This window comes from Hyla sarda, chromosome 8 (genome assembly GCF_029499605.1).
Source record: "Hyla sarda isolate aHylSar1 chromosome 8, aHylSar1.hap1, whole genome shotgun sequence".
Classification (NCBI taxonomy): Eukaryota; Metazoa; Chordata; class Amphibia; order Anura; family Hylidae; genus Hyla; species Hyla sarda.
In genome coordinates this window covers 63536427-63550236 of record NC_079196.1, presented here as the reverse complement: position 1 = coordinate 63550236, position 13810 = coordinate 63536427, and the positions used below count along the sequence as shown (strand labels likewise).

Below are 13810 nucleotides of genomic sequence, written 5' to 3'. Positions count from 1 at the left end.
GTAAGATGCAGGCCAGAAGAGTGAAAGAGAGAGAGAAAACCCCTAGTTCAATCCTTTTCAGTGTCTTTTATATTCAAGTTAAAGCTGGCTCCAATCAAGTCTTAAAGGGGTACTCCAGTGGAAACCTTTTTTTTTTATCAACTGGTGCTAGAAAGGTAAACAGATTTGTAAATTACTTCTATTAAAAAAATCTTAATCCTTCCAGTATTTATTAGCGGCTGTATCCTACAGAGGAAATGCTTTTCTTTTTGGATTTCTCTTCTGTCACAATCACAGTGCTCTCTGCTGACCTCTGCTGTCCATTTTAGGAACTGTCCAGAGCAGGAGAAAATCCGCATAGCAAACATATGCTGCTCTGGACAGTTCCTAAAATGGACAGCAGAGGTCAGCAGAGAGCACTGTGGTCGTGACATAAGAGAAATCCAAAAAGAAAAGCATTTCCTCTGTAGTATATGTCACGATTCGGCTTACAGGTAGTGGATCCTCTGTGTCAGCGAGGGATTGGCGTGGACCGTGCTGGTGGACCGGTTCTAAGAGGCTACTGGTGTTCACCAGAGCCCGCCGCAAAGCGGGATGGTCTTGCTGCGGCAGTAGCAACCAGGTCGTATCCACTAGCAACGGCTCAACCTCGCTGACTGCTGAGAAGGCGTGGGACAGAAGGACTAGGCAGAGGCAAGGTCAGACGTAGCAGAAGGTCGGGGCAGGCGGCAAGGTTCGTAGTCAAGATGGATAGCAGGAGTTCAGGTAACACAGGCTTTGGACAACACTAAACGCTTTCACTGGCACAAGGCAACAAGATCCGGCAAGGGAGTGCAGGGGAAGTGATCAGATATAGCCAGGGAGCAGGTGGAAGCTAATTGGGCCAGGCACCAATCATTGGTGCACTGGCCCTTTAAGTCTCAGAGAGCTGGCGTGCGCGCGCCCTAGAGAGCGGAGCCGCGCGCGCCAGCACATGACAGGAGGGGCCCGGGACGGGTAAGTGACTTGGGATGCGATTCGCGAGCGGGCGCGTCCCGCTGTGCGAATCGCATCCCCGACGGCCATGTCAGTGCAGCGCTCCCGGTCAGCGGGACTGACCGGGGCGCTGCAGGGAGAGAGACGCCGTGAGCACTCCGGGGAGGAGCGGGGACCCGGAGCGCTAGGCGTAACAGTACCCCCCCCTTAGGTCTCCCCCTTTTTTTGTCCGACAACTGCTTTACCTGGGACGAGGACACCGGGAGTGAATGGAGGGTTTCCTCAAAGGCAGGCAGTACAGCAGGAGTGGGAATTGGGAGGGAGGGCAGAGGGTGAAGCTTGGCACGGGGCAGGGTGACACAAGGACAGGGGCCATGAGGAGGCACTGAGGCTTGCCTGACGGGACTGGGAGGGGGGGAGAGGCATCTCTTGTGGCAAGCAGAGTCCCAGTTCTTGATCTCCCCAGTGGTCCAGTCAAGGGTGGGAGAATGAAGCCGGAGCCATGGCAGACCGAGGAGGACCTCAGAGGTACAGTTGGGAAGGACGAAGAACTCAATCCTTTCGTGGTGGGGTCCAATGCACATTAAGAGGGGTTTTGTGCGGTAACGCACGGTGCAATCCAATCTGACTCCGTTGACCGCGGAAATGTAGAGCGGCTTGACGAGACGGGTCACCGGGATGCAGAATTTATTCACCAAAGACTCCAAAATAAAATTCCCAGAGGCACCAGAGTCCAAGCAGGCCACGGCTGAGAGGAAGGAGTTGGCTGAAGGAGAAATCCGCACGGGCACCGTGAGACGTGGAGAAGCAGACTTTGAACCAAGAGACGCCACACCCACGTGAGCTGGGTGCGTGCGTGCGTTTCCCAGACGTGGAGGACGAATAGGGCAATCCACCAAGAAATGCTCGGTACTGGCACAGTACAGACAAAGATTTTCTTCCCTACGGCGATTCCTCTCTTCCTGGGTCAGGCGAGACCGATCCACTTGCATGGCCTCCTCGGCGGGAGGCCCAGGCGTAGACTGCAAAGGATGCTGTGGGAGAGGTGCCCAGAGATCTAAGTCTTTTTCCTGGCGGAGCTCCTGATGTCTCTCAGAAAAACGCATGTCAATGCGGGTGGCCAAATGGATAAGTTCTTGCAGGTTGGCAGGAATCTCTCGTGCGGCCAGCACATCCTTGATGCTACTGGATAGGCCTTTTTTAAAGGTCACGCAGAGAGCCTCATTATTCCATGATAATTCGGAAGCAAGAGTACGAAATTGGATGGCGTACTCGCCCACTGAAGAATTACCCTGGACCAGGTTCAGCAGGGCAGTCTCGGCAGAAGAAGCTCGGGCTGGTTCCTCGAAGACACTCCGGACTTCAGCGAAGAAGGACTGGACTGTGGCTGTGGCAGGATCATTGCGGTCCCAGAGCGGTGTGGCCCAAGACAAGGCCTTTCCTGAAAGAAGGCTCACTACGAACGCCACCTTAGACCGTTCTGTAGGAAACAAGTCCGACAACATCTCCATATGCAGGGAACATTGAGACAAAAATCCACGGCAGAGTCTAGAGTCCCCATCAAATTTGTCCGGCAGGGACAAGCGGAGGCTAGGAGCGGCCACTCGCTGCGGAGGAGGTGCAGGAGCTGGCGGAGGAGATGGTTGCTGCTGTAGCAGAGGCAGAAGTTGCTGTAACGTGGCGGTCAACTGCGACAGCTGCTGTCCTTGTTGGGCAATTTGCTGCGATTGCTGAGCGACCACCGTGGTAAGGTCAGCGAGACTTGGCAGCGGCACCTCAGTGGGATCCATGGCCGGATCTACTGTCACGATTCGGCTTACAGGTAGTGGATCCTCTGTGTCAGCGAGGGATTGGCGTGGACCGTGCTGGTGGACCGGTTCTAAGAGGCTACTGGTGTTCACCAGAGCCCGCCGCAAAGCGGGATGGTCTTGCTGCGGCAGTAGCAACCAGGTCGTATCCACTAGCAACGGCTCAACCTCGCTGACTGCTGAGAAGGCGTGGGACAGAAGGACTAGGCAGAGGCAAGGTCAGACGTAGCAGAAGGTCGGGGCAGGCGGCAAGGTTCGTAGTCAAGATGGATAGCAGGAGTTCAGGTAACACAGGCTTTGGACAACACTAAACGCTTTCACTGGCACAAGGCAACAAGATCCGGCAAGGGAGTGCAGGGGAAGTGATCAGATATAGCCAGGGAGCAGGTGGAAGCTAATTAAGCTAATTGGGCCAGGCACCAATCATTGGTGCACTGGCCCTTTAAGTCTCAGAGAGCTGGCGCGCGCGCGCCCTAGAGAGCGGAGCCGCGCGCGCCAGCACATGACAGGAGGGGCCCGGGACGGGTAAGTGACTTGGGATGCGATTCGCGAGCGGGCGCGTCCCGCTGTGCGAATCGCATCCCCGACGGCCATGTCAGTGCAGTGCTCCAGGTCAGCGGGACTGACCGGGGCGCTGCAGGGAGAGAGACGCCGTGAGCGCTCCGGGGAGGAGCGGGGACCGGGAGCGCTAGGCGTAACAGTATACAGCCCCTAAAAAGTACTGGAAGGATTAAAAAATTTTAATAGAAGTAATTTACAAATCTGTTTAACTTTCTGGCACCAGGGGATTTCCAAAAAAGTTTTCCACCGGAGTACCCTTTTAAGTCCTGTTTTGTTGCATGTAAGATTTTTGCCCAAAAGCTCATCTCTAGTACACACTGTGAGGGCATCAAGCTCAAGTTTTCAGCTCCAAGGAGTATCGCTTAGCTAGAAGGGGAAAAGGTTAACGAGAACCCCTCTGCATACACTAATCTCTTCAGTGATCTACGATCGGAAATAATGCTGTGTGGCTAAATAAATCACAGAAGTTCTTTAGTATATGTCCTGTACGTAGTGTCTGGTGCTGCTAAACCCATAAGTAAAAAGTTTACATAGTTTACAAAGTAATATAGTTCAAGTGGTTGAAAAAAGTCCATCAAGTTCAACATATGTCCCTAAAGTGTTGATCCAAAGGAAGGCAAAAAAAAAATTAGGAGACTGATGTCAATTTCTTCCTGACTCAAAATATGTAAATCAGGATATTTTACAAAGTGTTCCATTGTCTCACTGCTTTTACAGCAAAGAATCCCCATCTGTGGTGGTGTAGAAACCTTTTTTCCTTTAGACATAGTGGATGTTTCCCTCCTATAGATACAGTCCTGTAAAAAGTTCATGAGAAAGATCTCTATCCCCTGATATGCACACTGGTGCCAAAAATGGTACACAGTATTCCATTTAAGTATATGCACCACAGTAAGCCAACCAGTGTTGACTTATCACAGTATAATTTTAAGTAAATGGACTGTATCCTGTCTGCAGCTGTATTTCACTAGTAATTTCACTTACATGTGTGAAAAGCACACCATAGACATTTCAGTCCCTGACCATGCTTTGATACATATTTTTCCATAGAAATGCTTCCGCAAGATTTAGTTTTAAATTAAAGAAACCTGTCACTCTCATGCTTTCTGAACCACAATTATCAGGGGGACCCTGGCTCCCCATCCCACCTTGATAGATAGATCTCTACCTGTTTAAGGGGAAAATAAAACAGGTACAGGATATAATACAGTAATACAGTAATTACTTGCTTAAAGGGGTACTCTGCCCCTAGACATCTTATCCCCTATCCAAAGGATAGGGGATAAGATGTCAGATTGTGGGGATCCCGCCGCTGGAGACCCCCGGGATCTCAGCTGCAGCACCCGCCTGTTGCGGCTTCCGGAAACACTGGAGGCTTCAGCTCCCGACCACGGTGACATGAGATTGTGATGTCACGACTCCGCCCCATGTGATGTCGTGCCCCTCCCCTCAATGTAAGTCTATGGGAGGGGGCATGGCAGCTGTCACGCCCCCTCCCATAGACTTGCATTGAGGGGGCAGGGCATGACGTAAAACGGGGGCAGAGTCGTGATGTCACGATCTCCCGTCACCGTGGTCGTGAGGCGTTAGGATGAGAGCCTCCAGCGCTGTCGGAAGCCGTAACTGGTGGGTGCTGCAGCCGAGATCCAGGGGGTCCCCAGCGGCGGGACCCCTGCGATCTGACATCCTTTCGATAGGTAATAAGATGTCTAGGGGCGGAGTACCCCTTTAACCAAAGGGGTAAAGTTTCTCCTTGAGGAGAGCACCAAACTGGCTCATGTAAAGCCACATTCCAGACTGGCACACTCCTCAAGATTTACCTCTTCAGTCCCACAGCAAAGGCTTTTCAGCTAGCCAACTTGCACCCTGATCACCATCGACAAGGGGAAACCCTGAAACAGCTCTATACAGGCGGGTAATTCTATCTTCACAGGGAGACTAATAATCCCCACTCATGTTTCAAGGTTCTTGAAAGGGCCGAGCATTGACTTGCAGAGACTCTACCTCCAGTAGGCAAGCTCTCTTTTTAATTTGCATATTGCATAAATAGGAAATGCTCATACTTTTCCAAGGAGTAAGTGGATGTAATCCAATATGTGAGTGAGTATGTGATGGTAATGTAATAGGGCATAGTGCATCAAAGAAAACTATATAAGCCCTCAGTCAGGAGTTTACAACTTAAGTCCAAGTGAATGGCATCCTGTCTAATACTCTGCCCCCGTCCAGCTGCTATATGTGTCAGTGATAAAACATCTAGTGCTAGCCTTGTGGAAAACCCTGATATCCAGGGTATCTCTTTGGGAACCCGCCCTTTATGTGGACAATCACTTACTGTATTTAACCAACCCCTGCATCTTGAATATACCCTTGATAAAGGAACAAATGGACAGGTTAGTAACTTTAAGGTTGATTATGAGGAAAAAAGAGACACAATTCTCTCCCAGCATAAGAAGTACAGCATTTAAGGGGTACTCCGATTTAAAACAATTTATTTTAAATCAACTGGTGCCAGAAAGTTAAACCGATTTGTAAATTACTTCTATTAAAAAAATCGTAATCCTTTCAGTACTTATCAGATGCTGTTTAAAACAGAGAAAGTTCTTTCCTTTTGAATTTATTTTGTGTCAGTCCACAGAGCTCTCTGCTGACACCTCTGTCAGTGTCAGGAACTGTCCAGAGCAGGAGAGATTTGCTATGGGGATTTGCTCCTACTCTGGACAGTTCCTGAAATGGACAGAAGGATTAAGATTTTTTAATAGAAGTAATTTACAAATCTGTATAACTTTCTGGCATCAGTTGATTTAAAATAAATAGTTTTCCACTGGAGTACCCCTTTAATATCTCTCGCAGACCCACTCCCTCAAAGGGTTGTCGAGCCCAAAAAAATACATGTTACTCCCCCAAATGCACTAGTAAGTATTAATGTAATGATAATAAAATAGACTTCTGCTCTAGATCTACATAATATCTATAGTGGGTTGTCTGTATGTATAGTGCATGAATGTCTTGTTTGCAGCCATACCTCTGTTTGATATGACAATCAGCGTGCTTTTGTAGAGAAAACTTTAGGTTTAGATGGTGTGATCTCCTGTTGAGAATGTCCCAAATATATCCTCACTCCAGCAGCAACCGTGATCTATGCCAGTAGGCAGACCAGCTGTACGTGCGAGTGATAAAAGGTCCAAATAAAGTCTGTGGTTATATTCTCCTGCTGTCCTTGTGCTCTGTGGTTAGATGGGTGCTCCAGGAAAGTTTACATATATATATATATATATATATATATATATATATATATAGCGCCCCTGTTGTCTTCTCTGGCTGCTTGATATTCTGTGCCATCCTTCCCTACCCTTCAGCATGAATACCACATTTTCTGGCAGTCATTGCAGCTCTGCTCTCACTGCCTGCCAGCTCCCTCTCTGAGAACAGCCCCACCATCCTGCTCTGTGAGTAGAGAGATATAGTGTGTGATTGGCTGAAACTGCATGAACCTTCCAGCTCTCAGGACTAAAGGAAGCATGACTCATCAGTGAAGGGCAGAAACCATGTGGTCTGTGTCTCTTAGGAGGGTAGGGACTGCTTTCAAAGAAGGACTTGGACAGAGACGCTGGAGAATGGCTGGATGACATCTTTTCCTTACTGATCTATATAAGTAATAAATTATATTTAGACAATTAAATACTGTAGGCTTGTGAAAGGGAAGGGATGGGCTATCAGTTTAATTCCCTGGAGTACCCCTTTAAGTATCATACATGATGAACAGGTCACCAGTTGTCAGCCTTAATGGATGAAAGTGACAGTTGTTTTACAGTTTATAATTGTGGATGTGTGGGACAGTATTGAAACTAAATGTATTTCAGAGCATCTTTATCCTTCTTCAGTTGCCAAAGTAAGGTAACTATTTGAATTTTTAATTGGGCAACATGCAAATGGAAAAAACTGAATTGGGAGAATGGATGGGGTCCTCAATACAGACATGATTAAATTGATAAATTAAATACATCGATAATTTAAAGGGGTATTCCGGGCAAAAACATCTTATCCCCTATCCAAAGGATAGGGGATAAGATGTCTGATCGCGGGGGGCCTGCAGCTTGGACCCCCCACGATCTCCCTGCAGCACCCACATTCTATGCGGGGCTGCGTCTCCTTTTTCAGAAACCTCCAGGTTTCCGGGACTGGTGATGTGAATTCACGCCACGCCCCCTCCATTCATGTCTATGGGAGGGGCCATGATGGACGTTTATCTGACATTCTGTGAAGTGCAGGATTACATCCTCACCTATCAGATCCCTCCCCATTTAGCATGACGTCACGTCCCCAGTCCCGGAAACCCAAAGCTTTATAGAATAATTAAAAATAATTAATAAAAATCTTTGGAATATATAGAATGAATAATAACTCCCATGGAGTCTTTCCCATTGCAGTCAACTCCTCCATGTTGTTTACCTGCTTGCATGGTTTCTGTAGGCCTCTTCCTCTCCCAGGATATGGGATACAAAATTTGGAATACAGCCTACTGAAGAAGACTGACAAAAAGCCTTTTTGCTTCCTCACAAGCCACCTATGGCATACTTTGCTAAAAATAAATAAATAAATAAAATCATTTAAAGGAGTACTCCAGAATAGGAAAATTGTCCTCCATACTGCCAGCAGTAAAAAAAATAAAGAGCTACATACCTTCCTTCGCTCCCCAGTGCCTCCTGTAACCCGCTACGGTCTCCGCCGCAATGCTCTTCCTGGTTGCCGGTGGTCAGCGAGTAATACTGCGCTCAGCCAATCACCGGCTGCAGCGAAGTCCCGACTTGGCCGGCGATAGGCTAAGCGGCAGTGTGACGTTTTCCTCCCCGGCACTTGCTGCCGGGGCCGAAAACGTTACACTGCCGCTCAGCCTATGGCCGGCTGAGTCGGGACTTCGCTGCGGCTGGTGATTGGCTGAGCGCAGTATGACTCGCCGACCACCGGCAACCAGGAAGAGGATCGCGGCGGAGACCGGAGCTGGTTACCGGAGGCACCGGGGGAGCAAAGGAAGGTATGTACCTCTTTATGTTTTTACTGTTGGCAGTATGGAGTACAATTTTCCTATTCTGGAGTATTCCTTTAACCTCTTAAGGACCCATGACGTACAGGTACGTCATGAGTCCGCTCCTGTTCTATAACGCGGGGCCACGGCGTGGCCCTGCGTCATAGCGGGTCAGGCCCAGCCTCTAACAACAGCCGAGACCCTCGGCTAATAGCACGCAGCACTGATCGCGGTGCCATGCGCTATTAACCCTTTAGACGTGGCGTTCAAAGTTGAACGCCGCATCTAAAGTGAAAGTAAAACCATGCCGGTTAGCTCAGGGAGCTGTTCGGGATCGCCGCTGCAAAATCGTGGCATCCTGAACAGCTTACATGATAGCAGGAGGGTGCCTACCTGCCTCCATGCTGTCCGATCGCCGAATGACTGCTCAGTGCCTGAGATCCAGGCATGAGCAGTCAAGCGGCAGAATCATCGATCAGTGGTTTCTTATGAGAAACCACTGATCAATGTAAAAGATCAGTGTTGTGCATTGTTAGAGCTCCCTATGGGAGCTATAACATAGCAAAAAAAAGTGAATAAAGATCATTTAACACCTCCCCTAATAAAAGTTTGAATCACCCCCCTTTTCCCATAAAAAAAAAAAAAGAAAACGGTGTAAATAAACATAAACATATGTGGTATCGCTGCATGCGGAATCGTCCGAATTATAAAAATATATTGTTAATTAAAGCGCACGGTCAATGGCGTACGTGCAAAAATATTCCAAAGTCCAAAATAGTGCATTTTTGGTCACTTTTTATGTCATAAAAAAATGAATAAAAAGTGATCAATAAGTCCTGTCAATGCAAAAATGGAACCACTAAAAACTTCAGACCACGGCGCAAAAAATGAGCCCTGATACCGCCCCATACGCGGAAAAATAAAAAAGTTATAGGGGTCAGAAGATGACAATTTTAAACATATACATTTTCCTGCATGTAATTATGATTTTTTGCAGAAGTACGACAAAATCAAACTTATATAGGTAGGGTATCAATTTAATCGTATGGACCTACAGAATAATTATAAGGTGTAATTTTTACCGTAAAATGTGCTGTGTAGAAACGGGAGCCCCCAAAAGTTACAAAATGCCGTTTTGTTTTTTTCAATTTTGTCTCACAATGATTTTTCCCCATTTCGCCGTAGATTTTTGGGTAAAATTACTGACATCATTACAAAGTAGAATTGGTGGCGCAAACAATAAGCCATCATATGGATTTTTAGGTGCAACATTGAAAGAGTTCTGATTTTTTAAAGGTATGGAGGAAAACATGAAAATGCAAAAACGGAAAAACTCCTGGTCCTTAAGGGGTTAAGTGTCACACAATGGCGTTACTAACCCATATTTCTTCAAAGGGTCTTTACTTGTCTATTGGTGCTTGCATAGTGTTGCTGATCCAGGTGCAGTGCTTTACATATCCTGGGATAGTCCTAAAATCTTTGTCTATGAATTTTTGACAAAGATTTTTAACTTTTATAAACTTGTTTTTACTCTGACAGTTTCTCTATTATTCTTCTCTATTAGTCTTCTCTCTATTGTTCTTGGGCAGTTATTTATTTTCAGAAAGAATTTTAACAAAAGGCACAACTGTTATCCACTGCTACAGACAATCTACTGTACTCTTTCACTCTTTTTAAGGTTGGGTGGTTTAGGTGAACCATGTATTGAGGATGTAGAACATATATGCTGATGATATTGGAAAAGTTGATGTTTTAATTAGGGTTTGTAGGACATGCATTGTTGCTTGGCAGGTAGTGCATAAATAAATGTTCCTCTCTTTTCTATTCCTATTCATTATTTCAGTTTTCTTTTCTCTTTTTTCTTTTGTACAACTTTTGGTTCTGATTCTAAGTATTTCTCTCGCAAGGTTTTAACACTGAATAGTTCTGTCATGAGCTCTTTTTCAATATACTTTTCATGTTCTTTGTATTATTTTGTATCAATTATTTCTAATCCAATTAAGTGGAGTAAAAGTGCATTCTGTTTCTTTCAATTGCTGTATTGTACTAAGCATATTTTGTAATTAGTTTACTGATGATTTTGTAGGATTAAAAACATTAATAGAAATTGAAATAATGAAAAAGACACATGCTTATTAATATATTTGGTGCTTCTTCACCCAAACTAACCTGCCTGCTGTCACATCAGGCAGGGATCAGTGCAGACCAGAGCTCACCCAACCACTGTACCTACCTTAGACAATTCGCCCTAAACAGTGGCCCCAACTGTGCAACTGTTCCTACATTTGCTAAGTGCACGGGCTGTCAAGGGTGGTTGGACAGGCCAAGTCAGCAATACACAGGCACATATGGTAGAAAATCAGCAAGGGGTTAATAGGTGACAAGCCAGAAAGTCAAAACCAAGTGGGCAGTGCAGTATACAAACAGTGTCAGAACAGCAAAGGTCAAACCAAGAGGGTAACATATTACAAAATCAATATGCAATAGAATAGTCTAGGGATCGACCGATTATCGGTATGGCCGATATTATCGGCCGATAATCACGATTTTGGGCATTATCGGTATCTGCAATTACCTTGCTGATAAGCCGATAATGCCCCGCCCCCGCAACCGCCCCCACCGCACCGTGACCACCCCCCCGACCCACCGCACCGCGTCGCACCCCTCACCGTAGCGCTGGGCGGTATACCGATATGAACCGGATACCGTTTTTTTCTCCCACGGTATGGATTTTTGCCCATACCGCTATACCGGTCGGGCCCCTCCCCCACCCTCCGAGTCAATAAAAATTTTTTAACTTACCTGTAATGGGGGTGGTCCGGGCCATCCATCCTTCCTGTAGTGTCCGGCGGCATTCCGGGTGGAGGGTGAACCTGTCCGGGCTGTCCTTCTTTTCCGGGTGTGCTCTTCTCCACTCCGGGCAGGCTCCGGCCTAGTACGCTGCATAGACGCCGCTATGCCGTGACTTCAGGTGCGTCGCTGCGCACGGGCGTCACTGCGCAGCGGCGTCTATGCTGCGTTACTGGGCCGGAGCCTGCCCGGAGTGGAGAAGAGGACCCCCGGAGAAGGACAGCCCGGACCGGTTCACCCTCCACCTGGAATGCCGCCGGACACTACAGGAAGGATGGATGGCCTGGACCACCCTGACAGGTAGGGGGAGAGAAGCGGGTGGTGGCGGCGGCGGCCTATGGCACCGCAAAAGCCACTGCAGTGCATTGATTTAAAGCACCCGCTTTAAATCAATGATCTGCAGCTGTGTCGCGGGGGGATAAATAGCCGATAACTTATACCGGAATATCGGTATAAGTTATCGGCTATCAGCCCTAACCTCCACCAATTTTCGCTATCGGCCCTAAAAAAACGATATCGGTCAATCCCTAGAATAGTCAAAATAGAGCCAAAGAGCCAGGAAATGTTAGGTCAGAATACAGATAGAAGGCACAGGGACACAGACACTAGTGAAGATGTTAACCACAATAACCATATAGCCAAGAGATGTGCGCATCGGTGACACAGTTGATTTGCACGACACTCCCACCTCTTCATTGGCTAGGTCAGCTGTATCACTGAATGATGAACGCTCCTGTGTTTAGTAGGTATTTGAAATGGCACTGGACCTAGGACAGGTACAGTACATATGTGACACTTGCACAGGGTAATAGTCCAGGTGATGGCAATTCCAATGGTTTTTAACATTCCTTAGCCCCTTGGTGCACTGTTATGTATACCCGCATTAGCCCTGGGCTAAACCTCCTTTATACATTTCCCAGTGTGTTTGTTTTAGCACAGTAAACACCATGAATTGGTGAAAACTGTTTAGTAAATGTAGGTCATGGGGTTATTTATTTATTTTGAATAGACAGCATTTGGTATAGACAGCAAAAACAGCTAGTTCTTTGATAATATAATGGCAGCAATACAAATGACAGAATTTTTATTTACTGCAAAAAAATGCATGAAAATCCATCATCATCTCTAATCCAAACAAATCCTCCAGTCATCTACTAGCTGCTGAGGAGTCAACCTTATTTTTAACTTGATCACAATGTTATTGCAGCCGTTCTGTTATCTGTGGTCACCACATTCTTCATATATCTTCTGCAAGCTCTGTTACTTGTCATAGTAAAGGCCATGATGATTACATTAGTGCTATGTAGTGTCTGTAATGTAGCTATGTGGAATATTGATGGGTTGGCACAACACGGCTGTGAAAATCTAACACCAAATTTATTTCTGCAGATAAATAATGACACACCTTTACATGCGCTTATCCCATTTAAAGGGAAACTGCACCGAAAACCAAAGTTTTCTTAGGAGATCTCCGGGATAGAAAAACGTATCGCCTATTCTATAGGGATAAGTTATCCCCCTCCCGTCCGGCACCCTGGCTCTCCTCCTGAATGGGGTATGTCGACCACCGCACGAAGCGATGGTCGAAACGCCCCACCAATACATCTATTTGGGAGAGCCAACACACTGCATTTGGGAGTCTCCAGGTTTCCCATAGAGCTACATGGAGGGGGCACACAGTGGTGGCCGACATACTCCATTTAGAAGGAGAGCTGGGTGCCGTACAGGAGATCGCAGGGGGTCCAAGCAGTCGAACCCTCCACGATCTGACACCTATCCTTTCCGCTTTAAAAAAAAAACAAAAAAAACATTTCACATGTCCTAGAGTCATGTCAAAAGTTTTGATCAGTCATCCCCAACCAATTTTTAGAACGAGCGGGGAGAAACGGGTAGCTGAAAGAGACAATACCATAGACTTACATTATAAATCTGTCTCCCTTAGCATGTTCTTCTCTCAGCAAATTCAACCTATAGGTTACAGTCTGAACACTCAAAGCCCGACTGATTCAAACTTTTGACTTTCTCTATAACATGGCAAACATTTTTTTAAAGTGACAGTGGCCATTTAAAGTGGTTGTCTGCATAAGCTGATCACAGGGTGTCAGGGATCAGCTATCACCTGTAGGGGAAGCCTGGCATAAAGTGTTCAGTTCCCCTGTAACACCACTTAAGGGCATACACAGAAATCATATGCCCTGTAGCAAAACAGTGTGGACCCCATTGAGAGGTAAAACAAGTTTTAAGTTAATGTTCACTGTCATTATAAGAGATCTACAGTATATATTTGGAGCACTGTTAATACTGATGCACAATGTGAGTGATGTGCCAGTATTTCTCCCTGCAGAAGGTAACAGATATATTAACATGGTGCACGCCTTGTTTATTAAACTGCCCAATGAAAAAATCCACCGACCACCATATTTTTGAGTGTGTTTACAACAGCCACTTGGCATAAATACATTGATCTTCCCTACGCATGTTAAATGCATGCTAAAACTGTCTAAATGTAGCCCCCACTAGGGAAAGCTCAATGCATGTTTCAAACAGATACCAGGGAAGGGGTGGGTGTGTGTGTGGGGGGGGGGGGGGTATTGTTTCTCATTGAAGAGAGCAC

General features: G+C 46.6%; 1 protein-coding gene across 3 annotated transcripts in view; it reads left to right on the top strand.

The window, feature by feature from the left end:
- Positions 1 to 13810, top strand: part of CCDC141 (coiled-coil domain containing 141) — a 290158-nt gene that overhangs the window by 111278 nt on the left and 165070 nt on the right. The gene's annotated exons all lie outside the window — the stretch shown is intronic.